Raw genomic sequence first — 14695 nt, 5'->3', positions numbered from 1 at the left:
TCATAACAATTGTCAAGTCTGTCCATTGGCTAATGAGCAGAGATACCAAGAGCTATGAGAAACCTGGTCTAAGGAAGCGGTTCACTTAAACCAGGGTCATGGTGTCACAAACACCTGCCCTTCCCAGATGGCCAGGCAGGAGGAGAATCCCAGCTAGAGGAGTTGGAAAGGAGGTGCCCCAGCACTACAACCACTGATTTTAATTTTTTTTTAACCCACTTGTGTTTTCTACCCTATCGGGGACTGTAGTTTGTACGGCACCTAGCACCATGGGATACTGCTCCAAGCCTTGCAAAACAGATAAATCAATTGATAATTCCCACATCACTCTGACATGCAGCAGGAAGAGCTCAGCACAATGCCCCAGGGAAATAGCCTCCTGCATCCAGATTGGTCAACCTGGGTGACCAGAACTAGCCCTTCCATCCTCACTGGCTAGTCCCAAACTCAGCACTCCCCTGAGTGCAGCTGGTCAAAGACCAGACCCCAGAGAAATGTGCCTGGTGTTTTTATCACACTGCACAGATTCACTCTGTGCCCCCCAGAACCTACCACCATGGCACAGGCCAGGCTATGGGCTTTCCCATACAGCAGCAAGTGCTCTTCTGTCCCAGGAAGGAACAGGAGCACTGTGCATGTCTGGGCCTCCACCATGGTCGTTCGTCTTGAAATGACTCTGACACCAGCTGAGTCCTGGGAGTTTGCCCCCCTCCGACACTTCCCCAGTCTCCGGGGGGTGGCACACAACCAGGGCTTGAAGCTTTCTCAGAACGCAGCGAGCCTAGGAGCAGCGCTAGGAACCCTGGGGTGCTTAAGCGCCGAGTCTGGCAGTTGGGTGACACAGCACAGCCAGGACAGATGGCTCAGTGGGCGGGCAGCTTGTGCTGGTTCAGCACACAACATCCTACAGGCACTTGGGCAGGAAGGGGCCTCCCCACAGACCCAGCAAAGGCTGGTTCTCTTTTGAGAGAAGGAAGAGGTCACCCAAGCCAACTGACTCTATGGGACAGAGGAATAGCGCAGGGCTGGGAGCATGCACTGAGGGACACCAGACTGGGGCACGGCTCAGAGAACCCCAGACAATGCCCAGTGCTCAGAGGGGAGAGCAAGGGACTCAGTGGGTGCTGCCCAGTGCACCCCACTTGGTTGCATGTGGGAGTGCTAATGCTAGAAACCCTGCCTCTTTGGGAGGGGTTTGCTAGAAACCCTGCCTCTTTGGGAGGGGTTTGCTACTCCCAAGGCGCAGCCAGCAGGGGAAGAAGTGCTGCCAAGGGCTCTGGAGAGGCAGGAGAGGGGCCTCCCTGGTGCTCCCCTAAACAACTGCATGGACATGCACAGCAGGATGGAGCCTGGTCAATTATCAAACTGTAATTCACTGTAATTGATTATACAATTTACTGGTGGTTTTCCCCAAGAATCGGCGACACAGATTGATTATGGGTTTGGTGTGTCTCAACAGCAAACAAATACTGTACTAATATTGGGAATAACAGTAATAGTGTCCACAATTTAATTAAATTTAACCTCCTTGTAGGGAAAAAAAAAACACCAAAAGAAACCCACCACAGTAGCATCTAACTTCAAAAAGGGAACTACACAAAAATGAGAAAGCTAGTGAAATGGAAATGAAAAGGAACAGTCAGCAGAGTGAAACGCCTACAACTGCATGGAAACTTTTAGAAAAACACCATAACACAGGCTCAAAGTAAATGTAATACCCCCCCTAAAAAAAAATAAAAAACAAAAACAAAAAAACAGTAAGAGGACCAAAAAATGCCACCATGGCTAAACAGAGTAAGAGAGGCAGTTAGAGACAAAAAGGTATCCTTCAAAACAGCAATTTTGTTAAGGACATCAGAAGCAGGAAGCCTGCCAAACAATTAGTGGGACCACTGGACAATCGAGGTGCTACAGGCGTATTCAGGGAAGACCAGGCCATCGAGGAGAAACCAAATGAATTTTTGGCAGCAGTTTTCACTGCAGACGATGTGAGGGAGATTCCCACACCTAAACCATTCTTTTTACGTGACAAATCTGAGGATCTGTTCCAGCCTGAGGTGTCAACATTAATAAGTCACAAAGACCAGATCGTATTCACCCAAGAGTTCTGAAGGAACTCAAACATGCAATTGCAGAATTATCGACTGTGGTATGTAACCTATTGGTTATATCAACTTCTGTTCCAGATGACTGGAGGATAGCTAATGTGATGCCAATTTTTGAAAAAAGGCTTCAAAAGTTATCCTGGCAATTACAGGCCAATAGGCCTAACTTCAGTACCAGGCAAACAGTTTGAAACTATAGTAAAGAACAGAATTACCTGACACACAGATGAACACAATTTGTTGGGAAGAGTCAACAGGCCTTTTGTAAATGGAAATCATGCCTCACCAATCTATTAGAATTCTTTGAGGGGGTCAACAAACATGTGGACAAGGGAGGTTCAGTGGATATAGTGTACTTGGACTTTCAGAAAGCCTTTGACAAGGTTTACATGGTCAAGACTCTTAAGCAAAGTAAGCAGTCATGGGATAAGAGGGAAGGTTCTTTCATGGGTCAGTAACTGGTTAAAAGATAGGAAGCAAAGAGTAGGAATAAACTCTCAGTTTTCACAGTGGAAAGAGGTAAATAGCAGGGTCCCCCAAGGATCTGTACTGGGACCTGTGCAATTCAACATATTCATAAATGATTTGGGAAAAGGGGTAAACAATAAGGTGGCAAAATTTTCAGATTATGCAAAATTACTCAAGATAATTAAGTCCAAAGCAGACTGCAAAGAGTTACAAAGGGATCTCACAAAACGGGGTGATTGGGCAACAAAAAAGCAGATGAAATTCAATGCTGCATTGTAAATGCAAAGTAATGCACATTGGAAAACATAATCCCAACCATGCATACAAAATGATGGGGTCTAAATTAGCTGTTACCACAAGAAAAATCTTGACATCATTGTGGATAGTTCTCTGAAAACAGCTGCTCAATGTGCAGCAGCAGGCAAAAAAGAGAACAGAATGTTAGAAACCACTTGGAAAGGGATAGACAAGAAAACAGAAAATAGCATAATGCCACTATTTAAATCCATGGTACGCCCACACCTCGAATACTGTGTGCAGTTCTGGTCACTCTACCTCAAAAAAGATATTTGAGAATTGGAGAAAATGTAGATAAGGGCAAGAAAAATGATTAAGGGTGTGGAACAGCTCCCATTTGAGGAGAGATTAAAAAGACTGGGACTGGTCAGTTTGGAAAAGACAGGACTGAGGGGGGATATGATAGAGGTCTGTAAAATCAGGACTGGTGTGGAGAAAGTGAATAGGGAAGTGTTATTTACTCCATCACATAATACAAGAACCAGGGGTCACTCCATGGAATTAGTAGGCACCAGTTTTAAAACAAACAGAAAGAAGTATTTCTTCACACAGTGCACAGTCAACCTGTGGAACTCATTGCTAAGGGATGCTGGGAAGGGCAGAAGTATAACTGGGCTCAGAAAGGAATTAGATAAGTTAATGGTGGATAGGGCCATCACTGGCTATTAGCCAAGGCAGTCAGGGAAACAACTCTATGCTCTGGGTTTCCCTAAACCTCTGAGTAATAGAAGCTGGGACTGGATGACAGGGGATGGATCACTTGATAATTGTTGTGTTCTGTTCCCTCCCTCTGAAGCATCTGGCATTGGCAACTCTCAGAAGACAGGATACTGGGCTAGAGGGACCATTAGTCTGACTCACCATGGCCATTTATATGTTCTTATGTTAATATCCAAAGAATCCCACTCATTAATATAACCATACAGCATAAAAGCTCCCACAAAATAATTGCTCTTACACTGAAAGGTAACATAATTAAGGCTGTGAGTTTGTCATGGAAGTCATGGATTCTGTAACTTTCCATGATGTCTGTGATTTGTACAGCAGCTGGACTGGGGGCAGCTCAGGCAACCCTTGGACCAGCCCCACTGGCTGCTGCTGGGACAGTCTCGGGTCACCGTGCTCCCCTCCCGCAGCAGCACCAGGAGTTTAGATGTGGGAGGGGGCTCAGGGCTGGGGCTTGGGGCACGGGAGGGGGTGAGGGTTGATTCTGGGTGGCGCTTACCGGTAACACATCCCTCCCTCGGCTCCTAGGGAGAGGCGTGGCCAGGTGGCAGTGCATGCTGCCTCTGCTCACAGGCACCCCACCCACTGCAGCTCCCATTGGCTGCAGTCCCCGGCCAATGGAAGCTGCAGAGTCCGCGCTCAGGGCAGAGGCAGCATGCGGAACCGTGTCTGGCCACATTTCCACCTAGGAGCTGAGGAAGGGAGGAAGATGTCGCTCCTTCTGGGAGCTGCTCGGAGCTGGGTATGGAGCCTGCCAGCCCCGCCAACCCCCCCAACATAGAGCACCCTCAACACTCCCCTCCAAGATTTAGTCAGGGGTATATAGTACAAGTCAGGCAAGGGCACTGGCCATGAATTGTTGTTTACTGCCCATGATCTGCTCATTACTTTTACTAAAAGTACCCGTAACTAAAACGTAGCCTCAATCATAACAACTTGCAGCCTCTGTTAAGCCATGGAAAACAAAAATAGAAGAAAGAAGTCAATGGAGCACATCAGGAGATTGGTCCTAGTCCAGGCACAATGCTTTTCTAGACCTAGATGCACACAAGAAAGCAGGGAAATTCCAAATCTGTTTTACCCTTGGGCTTTCCGGCCCACACAGACACAGGCAACTCCCGCCTGCCTCTTTAACTATGGATCATTCCGGCTAACTAGATTTATGCTTCTAATACCTAGGCCATTTGTCTGCAGTGTTGTTGTTGCTGCGTTGGTCTCAGGATATTAGAGAGGAAAGGTGGGTGAGGTAATATCTTTTACTGAACCCGGAAGGTGTGAAGCCTTTTGCTTTAGTATGCAGCAACAGCAATGAGCTAAGAAGCAGAAAGCCACATCCTCACATCCACCCACCATCACCAGATACGCAAGGAATCTCTTTAAGATGTTTAAAGAAAACTTTGCCTGACAGCATTCTCTCTGGCAAGGAACCACTTAACAGTTAAATATCAGAGGGGCAGCCGTGTTAGTCTGGATCTGTAAAAAGCAACAGAGTCCTCTGGCACCTTAAAGACTAACAGATTTATTGGAGCATAAGCTTTCGTGGGTGAATGCCCACAGTCTGACGAAGTGGGCATTCACCCATGAAAGCTCATGCTCCAATACATCTGTTAGTCTTTAAGGTGCCAGAGGACTCTTTGTTGTACTTAACAGTTGTGATTGTGAAATCTATACATCCATTGTTTTGCCTTGATGGTCCACCACTTTTCCATTGTTTATCCGAATGGTTTCTGTCTACTTCTTTGATTGTTTCTGTTTGTTGCATAACTAATTTTTTTTTCCAGATTAAAATAAATTAAGGAGTGGGATATGATTGGTTAAAAAATTGTTGCATTATGGGCTAGGATGGGTGAAAAATACTGGTTTGTAGGACTTTAGTTTAAAATGATTGGTGAAGGTACAGCTAAGCAGGACTCATGTTTCACTATACAAACTGGGGAGGCAGGCCAAGATCAGAGCTGTCAGACCTCAATACCCTGCCAATCATACCATGCAGGGAATTGGAGCCCTGGGCGACATGATCTTGACTGCCCCCCAGGAAAGGCTCATCTGCCTTGTTGGGAGTGGTGAGCATTGTATGCTTAGTGTGTGCGTCCTGTTTTGGTAACCGTTACTAAACAGAGATTAAGGATATTATTGTGTAGGGCCCTTTCACTGGTAAAAGGCCCTGCAAAACCTCAGAAGATTATGCCCCGAGTCCTAGGAACTGGGAATGGATAGGTGCCTTTTTCCTGGAGCCCGAGGAGCTTGGAAAGGGTAGGGATGCCTAAATTAACTAGGTTAAGCCTTGAGCCCACGGAATGGTAAAAGGTGTCATGCCCTAGTATGTGTGGGCAACAGACCAACTTTTCCTAGAGAGAGAAAGTTTTCGAGCTTACATGGAGCTCTTCTTCAGGTCTGATCAGTGACCCAACACAAAAACAAAACATGAAACCAACTCCAACTACGCCACAACCCACAGAACACCACGCCCGAAAGCAGACATGGCATCGGTGCCTACCACATGGACTCTGCACGACACCCGAACACCAGCAACCAGACCCAAAGCAGAGCTCTGTGCACCTCGAAAGTTCATCTGTCTCACCAACAGAAGTTGATCCAATAAAAGATATCCCCTTACCCACCTTGTTTAAGTAATTTGTGTTGATCCATTTTTTCCCCATACTCATAATTTTTAATTAATTCTTTCAAATACAGCATCTATCCCAGATCCCTCACAATTCCATAGTTAATCGTACATTTCCATGTGTTCTAACTGCCTAGTAACAAGACTGCAAAAAGTCCCCTGCTCCTTACATCAGAACAAATGTTAGAAGCCCGTGGTGTCCCTGTTAACAGAACAAACAACTGAGTACAAGCTACCATGGGAAAGCAAAAAGAATAAGTGACCCAGGATCACACCTGTGTCCTACTTTTCATCAGATATGCTAACCACAAACAACGGCCTGTTAGGATGATATTAGTAATATGAAGTTCTCTGAATACAGCAAAGCCTACACCCGTGTGTGTGTGTGTGTGTGTGTGTGTGTATTTTCCTTACTTGCTCCCATGCATGTTCCAAGTTTCTAAGCTAGAACACCTTTTATCAGTATTACCCTTTGGGAGTATAACTCCCCACCAAAGCGTGCCAAACTATGCTGGCGGGTTAGGAAAGGGTCAGCAATGTGTAAGATACAGCAGTTGAGCAGCCTTCGAGCACATTGTGACAGTGGAAAGAGGTCGTGGGATTCCTGAAGCACCTATCGCACAGCCCTCAGCTCTGTGGCAGGGAGCAGCGGCTTGGGAACCTGGATCCACAAGGGCCAGGAGGCAACAGAATAGCCCCCCGGGGGGAACCAGCAGACCCAGGGTTGATCTCTAGCTCTAGTAACTGCAGTGGAGCGAGGCTGATTTACACCAGCTGCTGGTGGGAAGGATTTGTGCAGTGGAGATGACCTGCTATTGCTCAGGGCCCCGGGGCCAGGGAGGATGTGCGGTGTCAGGACTGGCAAAGCTGCCGTCTGCCTTGCTCAGCTGTTGTTTTTCTAGGCTCTGTCTGGCATCTGGTGGTGAACAAGGAGCCCACAGCGCAGCGTCTCAGGCAGCCAAAGGACTCCTTGGCAGCCTGCGGCATGCCCTGGAAAGCTCCAAGCCTCCGCTCAGGAGGGAGCGGGTCCAGAGACCTAAACTGGAGGTTTGGGACGTGGCTCTGAACTGAAAAGCTTCTCGTCCTCCACGTAGGGGCTGGAGGGTTTGGCTCACCCTGATCTGGGCATGAGGCAGAGGCTGGCAGGGCCTGAGAAGGAGAGAACTGCTGCCAGCACTATGGGGCTCATCAGCAAGGCAAGGCTGACACCCAGTGCACGGTTCCTGGCAGAGCAGGACAGCTCGGCTGATGGGGGATACGAGAGACCACGAAACAGCACCGAGGCCAGCCATGCCCCCATGCCCTGCCTAGAGTCATGCCCGTTTAACTAAGGGAGCTATTACAAACCAGCCAGGCTAAACCAGAGCAAACGCCATGGGGACACTCCGATTTCAGTTTAAACCAGACTTATTTCAGTGCAGCCTAAATTCATTAGCAATCACTAGCCTGACTCCCAGCCTCCATGTGGGGCTTTGCACCAGCTTAACTCAGCCGGCTTAAGAACAAACAGAAGTAAAAACCAGTGCGACAGGGGCACAGAGAGAGTCCAGGGAGAGAGTGGAGGGCGGGGATCCAGCCGCCTCAGACAGAGGCGGATGGTGCCCTCCTTATCTCATGCACCCCCTAAATGAATCAGAGGGGGTTGGTATCAGGGAGTCACATCAGTTGGTTCGAATCCTAGCAAATGTGGGTGAAAAACCTCAAGTCAGTCCCAGGATTTCCCCCTAAACAGACCCCAAGACAATGCTGCCAGTCTTGTTGCCCTATGCATCCATGTTTCACTGCCACCCCAGAGCCACCCTGCTTGCACAGAATCAATCTTCCCAGCCTGAGGCCACTATTACTCATATTACCACCATAGGAGTCCCAGTCATGGACCAGAGCCCCACTGTGCTAGGTGCGGTACAAACAAACAGAACAAAATCACAGTTCCTGCCCAAAGGAATTTAGAAGCTAAGGGACTGTCCATACTGGAGCCAGGAGGGGCAACTGCAGCTCAAGGAGACATACCCATGCCAGCTCGATCACAACTCTCCCCAAATCATGATGTTGGCCTAAACATCATGAGATTATATATTATTATTACTATTTTTAGAAATGGTGGTTCTTTTCTTTGCCTCTGGCTTTGGAGTCTTTAAGTGGGGGGTCACATTTTTCAGCTTCTCTCTGCAACCTCAAGGGCAAGATATATCTATTTGAAATGAAAGCTGAAACTCACAATCTCCTGACTCCTGGAGCTGGTGCTTGAAGAAAAAATGCACACCAAATATCACCAAACTCATGCCAAGAAGTTAACTGCACTTCATCTGCCAGTAACAAACTCCCTCCAAATTCCTATAACATCTCCCCCTCATGCTTCAGAATTATGTCTCCTCCTCCTAGTCCATCAAAAATCCTCTGCTGTGACAGGGTGACCCCTCCCCTGAAATGGACACATCCTGACATATCTCCTGCAGATTCTCCAAGCGTGCTGTCACTTGGCTTTGAACATGACAGACACACCCAGATGTTCAGCCTTTGTTTATTGGCACCCCGGGCTGAGGTCTATCACTTGGGTCCAGGTGAAGAGAAGCCATCTACAGCCATGAAGCCTTGTAGCTGCCCCCCCTCAGGAAGCCCTGTGAGCTCCATCTCATAATGCAGCACCTCATCTTTGGAAATTCCCCAAGCACCTCTGCTCCCAGCATAAGTGCTGAGCACCAAGAGGACCAGAAGGGGACAGCCACCCACTTGCCAAGTGCACTCGGTGTGTGGACACACTCAAATGGTTCTGCCAGGAACATGGCCCCTGTCATGGCTTCTTGCAGCTGCCTCCCCAGCTGGGACCCACACAGAACCCTGCCCCCCAGGCCAAGAGACCACAGAGTGCCAAGTGGGGCGACTTATGGGGGTTGTGGGCAGGCTTGAAAGAGCAGGAAGTGGCAGGACTCCTCATGGTCTTTCTCTCCATCTGAGCAGACACACACAGACTCATAGGACTGGAAGGGACCTCGAGAGGTCATCTAGTCCAGTCCCCTGCACTCATGGCAGGACTAAGTATTATCTACACCATTCCTCACAGGTGTTTATCCAACCTGCTCTTAAAAATCTCAAATGGTGGAGATTTCACAACTGCTCTAGGCAATTTATTCCAGTGCTTAATCACCCTGACAGTTAGGAAGTTTTTCCTAATGTCCAACCTAAACCTCCCTTATTGCAATTTAAGCCCATTGCTTCTCGTCCTATCCTCAGAGGTTAAGGAGAACAATTTCTCTCTCTTCTCCTTGTAACAACATTTTATGTACTTGAAAACTGTTATGTCCCCTCTCAGTCGTCTCTTCTCCAGACTAAACACACCCCTTTTTTTCTAATCTTCCCTCACAGGTCAAGTTTTCTAGACCTTCCATCATTTTTGTTGCTCTTCTTTGGACTTTCTCCAATTTGCCCACATCGTTCCTGAAATGTGGTGCCCAGAACTGGATACAAGACTCCAGTTGAGGCCTAATCAGCGTGGAGTAGAGCAAAAGAATGACTTCTCGTGTCTTACAGGACTCCTGCTGATACATTCCAGAATGACACTCACTTGTTTTGCAACAGCGTTACACTGTTAACTCTCATTTAGCTTGTGATCTTTGATCAACATGCTCCTCAACACCCTTAGCAGCAGCAGCAGGGTAAATTCAGTCTGGCTGGGGCTTTTCCCTGTTGCGCCCAGCATCCACACATGCTCCTGTGGGGCACATGGCTTCTGAGGGCAGAGCCCAATCAGACCGGGCTAGCAATGGGAGTGTGTGTGGGCCATACCAAAGGCCGGGGCTACGTTTGCAAAAACAGACTGGAAATAAATGAGGAAAAGCTCCATTTCACTGACCCAAGGTTTGCAAATGGGAGATGACTGAAAGTCCAATAATTACTGCAAATGGTCCTGTAATATCCTCCCCCATCATGTGGTGGTTGCAGGCTCACTCCCTTCATTCTCCTTAATGCTTAATTGATTCGGCTGCTGAGTCACAAAGGGAGAACTGAAACCAGCCTTGTCCAAGAAGAGTTGGAGGCAGCAACTCTGCAAACGAGATGGGGCTTTATCAGGAGGAGCCCAGCTCCCTGGAGAGCTCCCCTCACCTGCCCAGCTAGCGCAGGGAGAGCCCCTCTGCTGTTTGCCAGATTTCAGTGCTAGGTCTTGCCCAGGATGACCTGGAGAGCCCCAGGACTGGGCTCTCTGCTTCCAGATCCTAGCCCTGCCGACGCAATCCATGGGTGTTATGCCCCATCAGGCACAGTTGGGGTCATGGGTGGTGTAGTAAGATGAGGCCCTGAAACATAAACCATTTTTAGAGGCCCAGTATGAGACCTGAGGCCTGAACTAAAGTAATCGTCAAGACTTTGCTAACATAAAGCAAAGCGAAGCTGTGAGCCAGGCCCTGTTCACAGAAGCTGGCAAGGAAAGGGCTGATGTTGCAAAAAGAGACATACCTAAAAGGTACTGGACACCAGATATCAGAACATTCACATCCTTGTACACTCCACACAAACAACAAGGAACAAGCTAGGCCATCCCAATGCCAGGGCCAAAAGGGTAATATGATGGATAGAGTTGTTTTGTTCGAAGGCGGCACCTTACTGCGTAGAGGGGTTGTACCTTGCTACGTAGAAGGGTTGTACCTCAATACGTCAGGAGTGATGTGTAACTTGTTTGTACCTCTGTATAAGAATGCATCCCTGGGGCGGTGTCTTTGTCCAGCCTAGAGGGCAGTGGAAAGTCCCACCATTGACTGAACCGAGTCCATTGTCAGGGAGCACATAAGCACTAGCTAGCAGCACCTTAGCAGCACCTTGGACTCCTATGACGGGGAGCTGGAGATTGTGTTTCTTTTCACCAATAAACCTGGCTAACGTGCCTTCTTCTAGAGTTTGTGGTCACTGGGGGTCTCTCGGGATCTGCTGTGTCAGCGATCTGTGCAGAGCTGGGACAGCGCACAGAGGGAGCACACGCACGCAGCCGATTGCTATCAACACTGAACAGGGCAGAGCACCATACCGGGAGCATCTGACAACAGGTGGGACTAGAGGCCCTGGCTCCCATTGAGGGTCCTGCCTGCCGCAGAGCAGCCGTTGTACCCACTTGGCTCCTGCTACCCAAGGTGCAGAGGCTGAGGCCAGCTGCTTCCAATGCAGTCACTGATGTTGGGGGCCTGACTTGCAGTGCCACGGGCCCGATTCCCATCAGGGGCCAATCCCTACCCCGCCAGCCTCCCACTGACATCAGCTGGCTCAGACTGGGCTGTCCCACGCCACCTGCTGGGTAACACTGGCCCAGAGTCTTGCTGGATGGTAAATAGGATGCAAAGGGGAAACAAAGCAACGCTGTCGCCCCTCGCAGAAATTCTCCCACCTGCCCTGCCTGGCTGTTGTGGAGCCTGTCTCTCCTTCCCCAGCACCCAGCTTATCTGCAGGGAGGATCTCGAGGAGCTCTGACAGCTTCCCCCCTTCAGGCCTCCATCTAACACCCTTCCCTCCCCTCTCCCCCGATCCTGTTCATTTCACTCTGCCCATCCCACTGCCCAATCTGGATGTGCCCGCTGGTGCGAGCCCCTTCTCCTCCGCAGTGCCGGACGAGTGCAGAGCAGCTCCCCAGCATCTCTGTGCTCACTGACTCTCCTCCACTCAGATCTGGTCTCGCCCCACCCTAGCCTCTGACACTCACCTGCTGTCTCCTTATGCCACTGTGCAAAGCGCTGAGAGACAGGAGCAAGGAGCCAGCTGCAGTGCCTGGCCCCAGCTGGGCCACCCAATGGGCCCCTCTGCTAGATCTGGGGTGCCCACCAAGACCCTTCTTTTCCAGATTGGCCTCCTATTGCGAGTGCCTTTTGCTTTGCTGTGTACCAGCATATGGCCCCCAAAATCAGAGCCCATCTTGGAAGAGGCAGCTGGGCATGGCTCGGGGATCCGGTCCCCTCTGCTGTTCAACCTTGGGGCTCACACTCTGGTTCCTGCCATTGGTGTAGACAGGCAAAACTGCTGTTGGCACCGGTGCAGTTTACCCCAGTTTCAAACAGGGCTAAGCTACTCCAGTGCAGACAGCATATTACAGCAGACTACCCTGGTCACACCACGGCTTTGGCACAGTTGTGCTAATGACCCCAGGGGCTGAAATCCGGAGTGGAGACACGGCCAGAGGCTTGCAGAGAAGAGTCAGACTGTGAAGACATTCCCCCCACCCCTGAATGTTTATCATTCTTTCACTGAGCCACAAGGCCAAGATGGGGGGGGGGGTGTTTGCATACAGGAAGATGCTCCCCACAGCATGTGGAAAGTAACAGGTAAGAGCAATGAACTGCCACTGCATACAGACACTGTAATCACCAGCAAAGACTGATTCCCTCCATTGCAGAAACAAAGGCCTCCGGGAGCAGGCTGCTGGAGTTGCTTGGGTGAGGCCAGGCACTAGAAGGAAACGTGAGCACATGCACTGAGCCAATGTATGACAGCCGAACCACTGCTCTAGTGCCTGCAATGGCTCACCTGCTAGAGGATGTAACACAAACACGGGGATTGGGGATAGAGCTTGTCACGAACAGATGCTGGAAGCCAAGGCTCCAAGGTAGAGCTGAGCAAATCATTGATTTTTCAGCTGAGTGGCTGAACCAAAACAATTGTCTGGGGTCAAATTAAATGAATTGTTTTTGTTTTGTTTTGGGTGATTTTGCCCTTTGATGGTTTGTTTCTTTTTTCAAATGAATCTAGCTAAGTTTTGAAACAAAAGATTGTTTCAGAACAAAGGAAACCACCACAATTTGAAGATGGCCAAAGGAAATATTTCAATGTTTTCAAAAGTTGTTTCTGGGTTTTTTCTCCAGCTAAAATGGTTCACCACATTCCACACTAATTCACAAACTGTTTTGCTCAACTTGGAAGTGGATTTTCTGGTGAATAAACTATTTGTCTGAAAAATGCCATCCGCTCTAGTCTAGAGTTCTTTGCTGGCATGATGCTGGCCAGGCCGTGCATCATAAATGACCACGACAAAGCATGCACAGCCAGTGAACGCCCACAAACACCAGAAGGTCACGCTTCCAAGGCAGCCCTTGGGGGCTTTGTAAGGTCATGTCAAGTTCTAGCACGCAATGAAGTTCTCAGCTAGAGTCCATTTAACTGAAAGAGCTCCCCTGTTTCTGCTGCATCTTGCACCCTCCCACGGAGAAGAGAACCCTGCAAACTCCTTGGGAAAGACACCTCAGTAGAGCTATAGCAAGGCAGCCCCTTCTGGGGCATTCTCCTGCAGCAGGCCACAGAACAGCAGATGCATCTGCCTCAGTTTCCTTTCTTCCTCCCATGAAAGGAACAGAGTCTCTCAGTGTCTGATACACAGCCCTCCTCTAGGCGTCATTTATTCCTGCACACCAGTGCAGTAGCTCCCCCAAACGTTTGCTGAAAAGCCATTCTTGACAACCCCCCAGCAAACACATAAAAGGCACAACAGATTTTCCATTCCCCTCTTCAGGGCAACACCTCTAGCTCACCCATCTGGGAGTCAAAAGCAGCGATTCATTCCCAGTTCCTTCAGCCCTGAATCCAGGATCCTGCTCTCTCGACCTTCTTGAAAGTGACCCGCCTTCTTTCAACTCCTACCACAGCCTCAAGTCCCATCTCCTGCCAGAGGGCTCCCCAGCATCTTACCCCAGCTCAGGGTACAACCCTCCACAGGCCACCCTCTTGCTTCCAGGCTCAGCGCCCCCAGACCAAGCTGCATCTTCCTCTTTTGGCTAAGGACCACTGCTGGAGCCTTCCCTGCACTGGGGTCCAGCTTTGCTCAGCTCTCACCAGGGTCTGTTCCAGCTCTTCTCAGAACTCAGCTGCCTCCCACCAGGTCTCCTGGAGCTCTCTCCCATGCAGCTGCTAGGGTGCATACTCAAAGTTAGCTTGCTGAAGACCATGCCGTTCAACCAGCAGCCTGCAGAGGGTAGCATTGCCTTGCACTGAAACACACCTGTAGCCGGGCTGGTGCTGCAGCCAAGGTGGACTTGGGAAAAGCAGTGGGACAGGCAGGGCTGTTTGTGTCCTTACAGGGCCCTTGTCAGGGAGGGTGGGCCCTAGAATTCAGGGATTAGCACAGCTATGACATGCTTTTATAATCAATGCAAACTCCACTCTCTTTGGACCGGTCCCCTGCACCTGCACTGGATGGTTCCCATCTCCTCTCCAGGACTCTGTTGCTCCCAGGACACAGGGCTGCCTTGTGCAGCAAGAGGGTCTGCCAACACTGCACTAAACCCAGGCTCTGACTCCGGTCTGAGCCCAAGCTCCCCTTCTATCCACACACTCATCAGTCTGACTCAGGTCAGCCAGCGCTCAGGCCCTGGTCCTAGTGTAACCCACACACCATCTAGGGGCACTGATACCACTTACAGAGCAATTAATGAGTCTGCTCTCCAGCCTTAGCTAAGAGTCAGTTGCCTTTTAGCTCATGCGCTAAGCTCCAGAGGTCCCAGGTTTGATC

The sequence above is a fragment of the Gopherus evgoodei genome, chromosome 19 (assembly GCF_007399415.2).
Source record: "Gopherus evgoodei ecotype Sinaloan lineage chromosome 19, rGopEvg1_v1.p, whole genome shotgun sequence".
NCBI classification, from domain to species: Eukaryota; Metazoa; Chordata; order Testudines; family Testudinidae; genus Gopherus; species Gopherus evgoodei.
Note: the sequence above shows the minus strand (reverse complement) of the source record.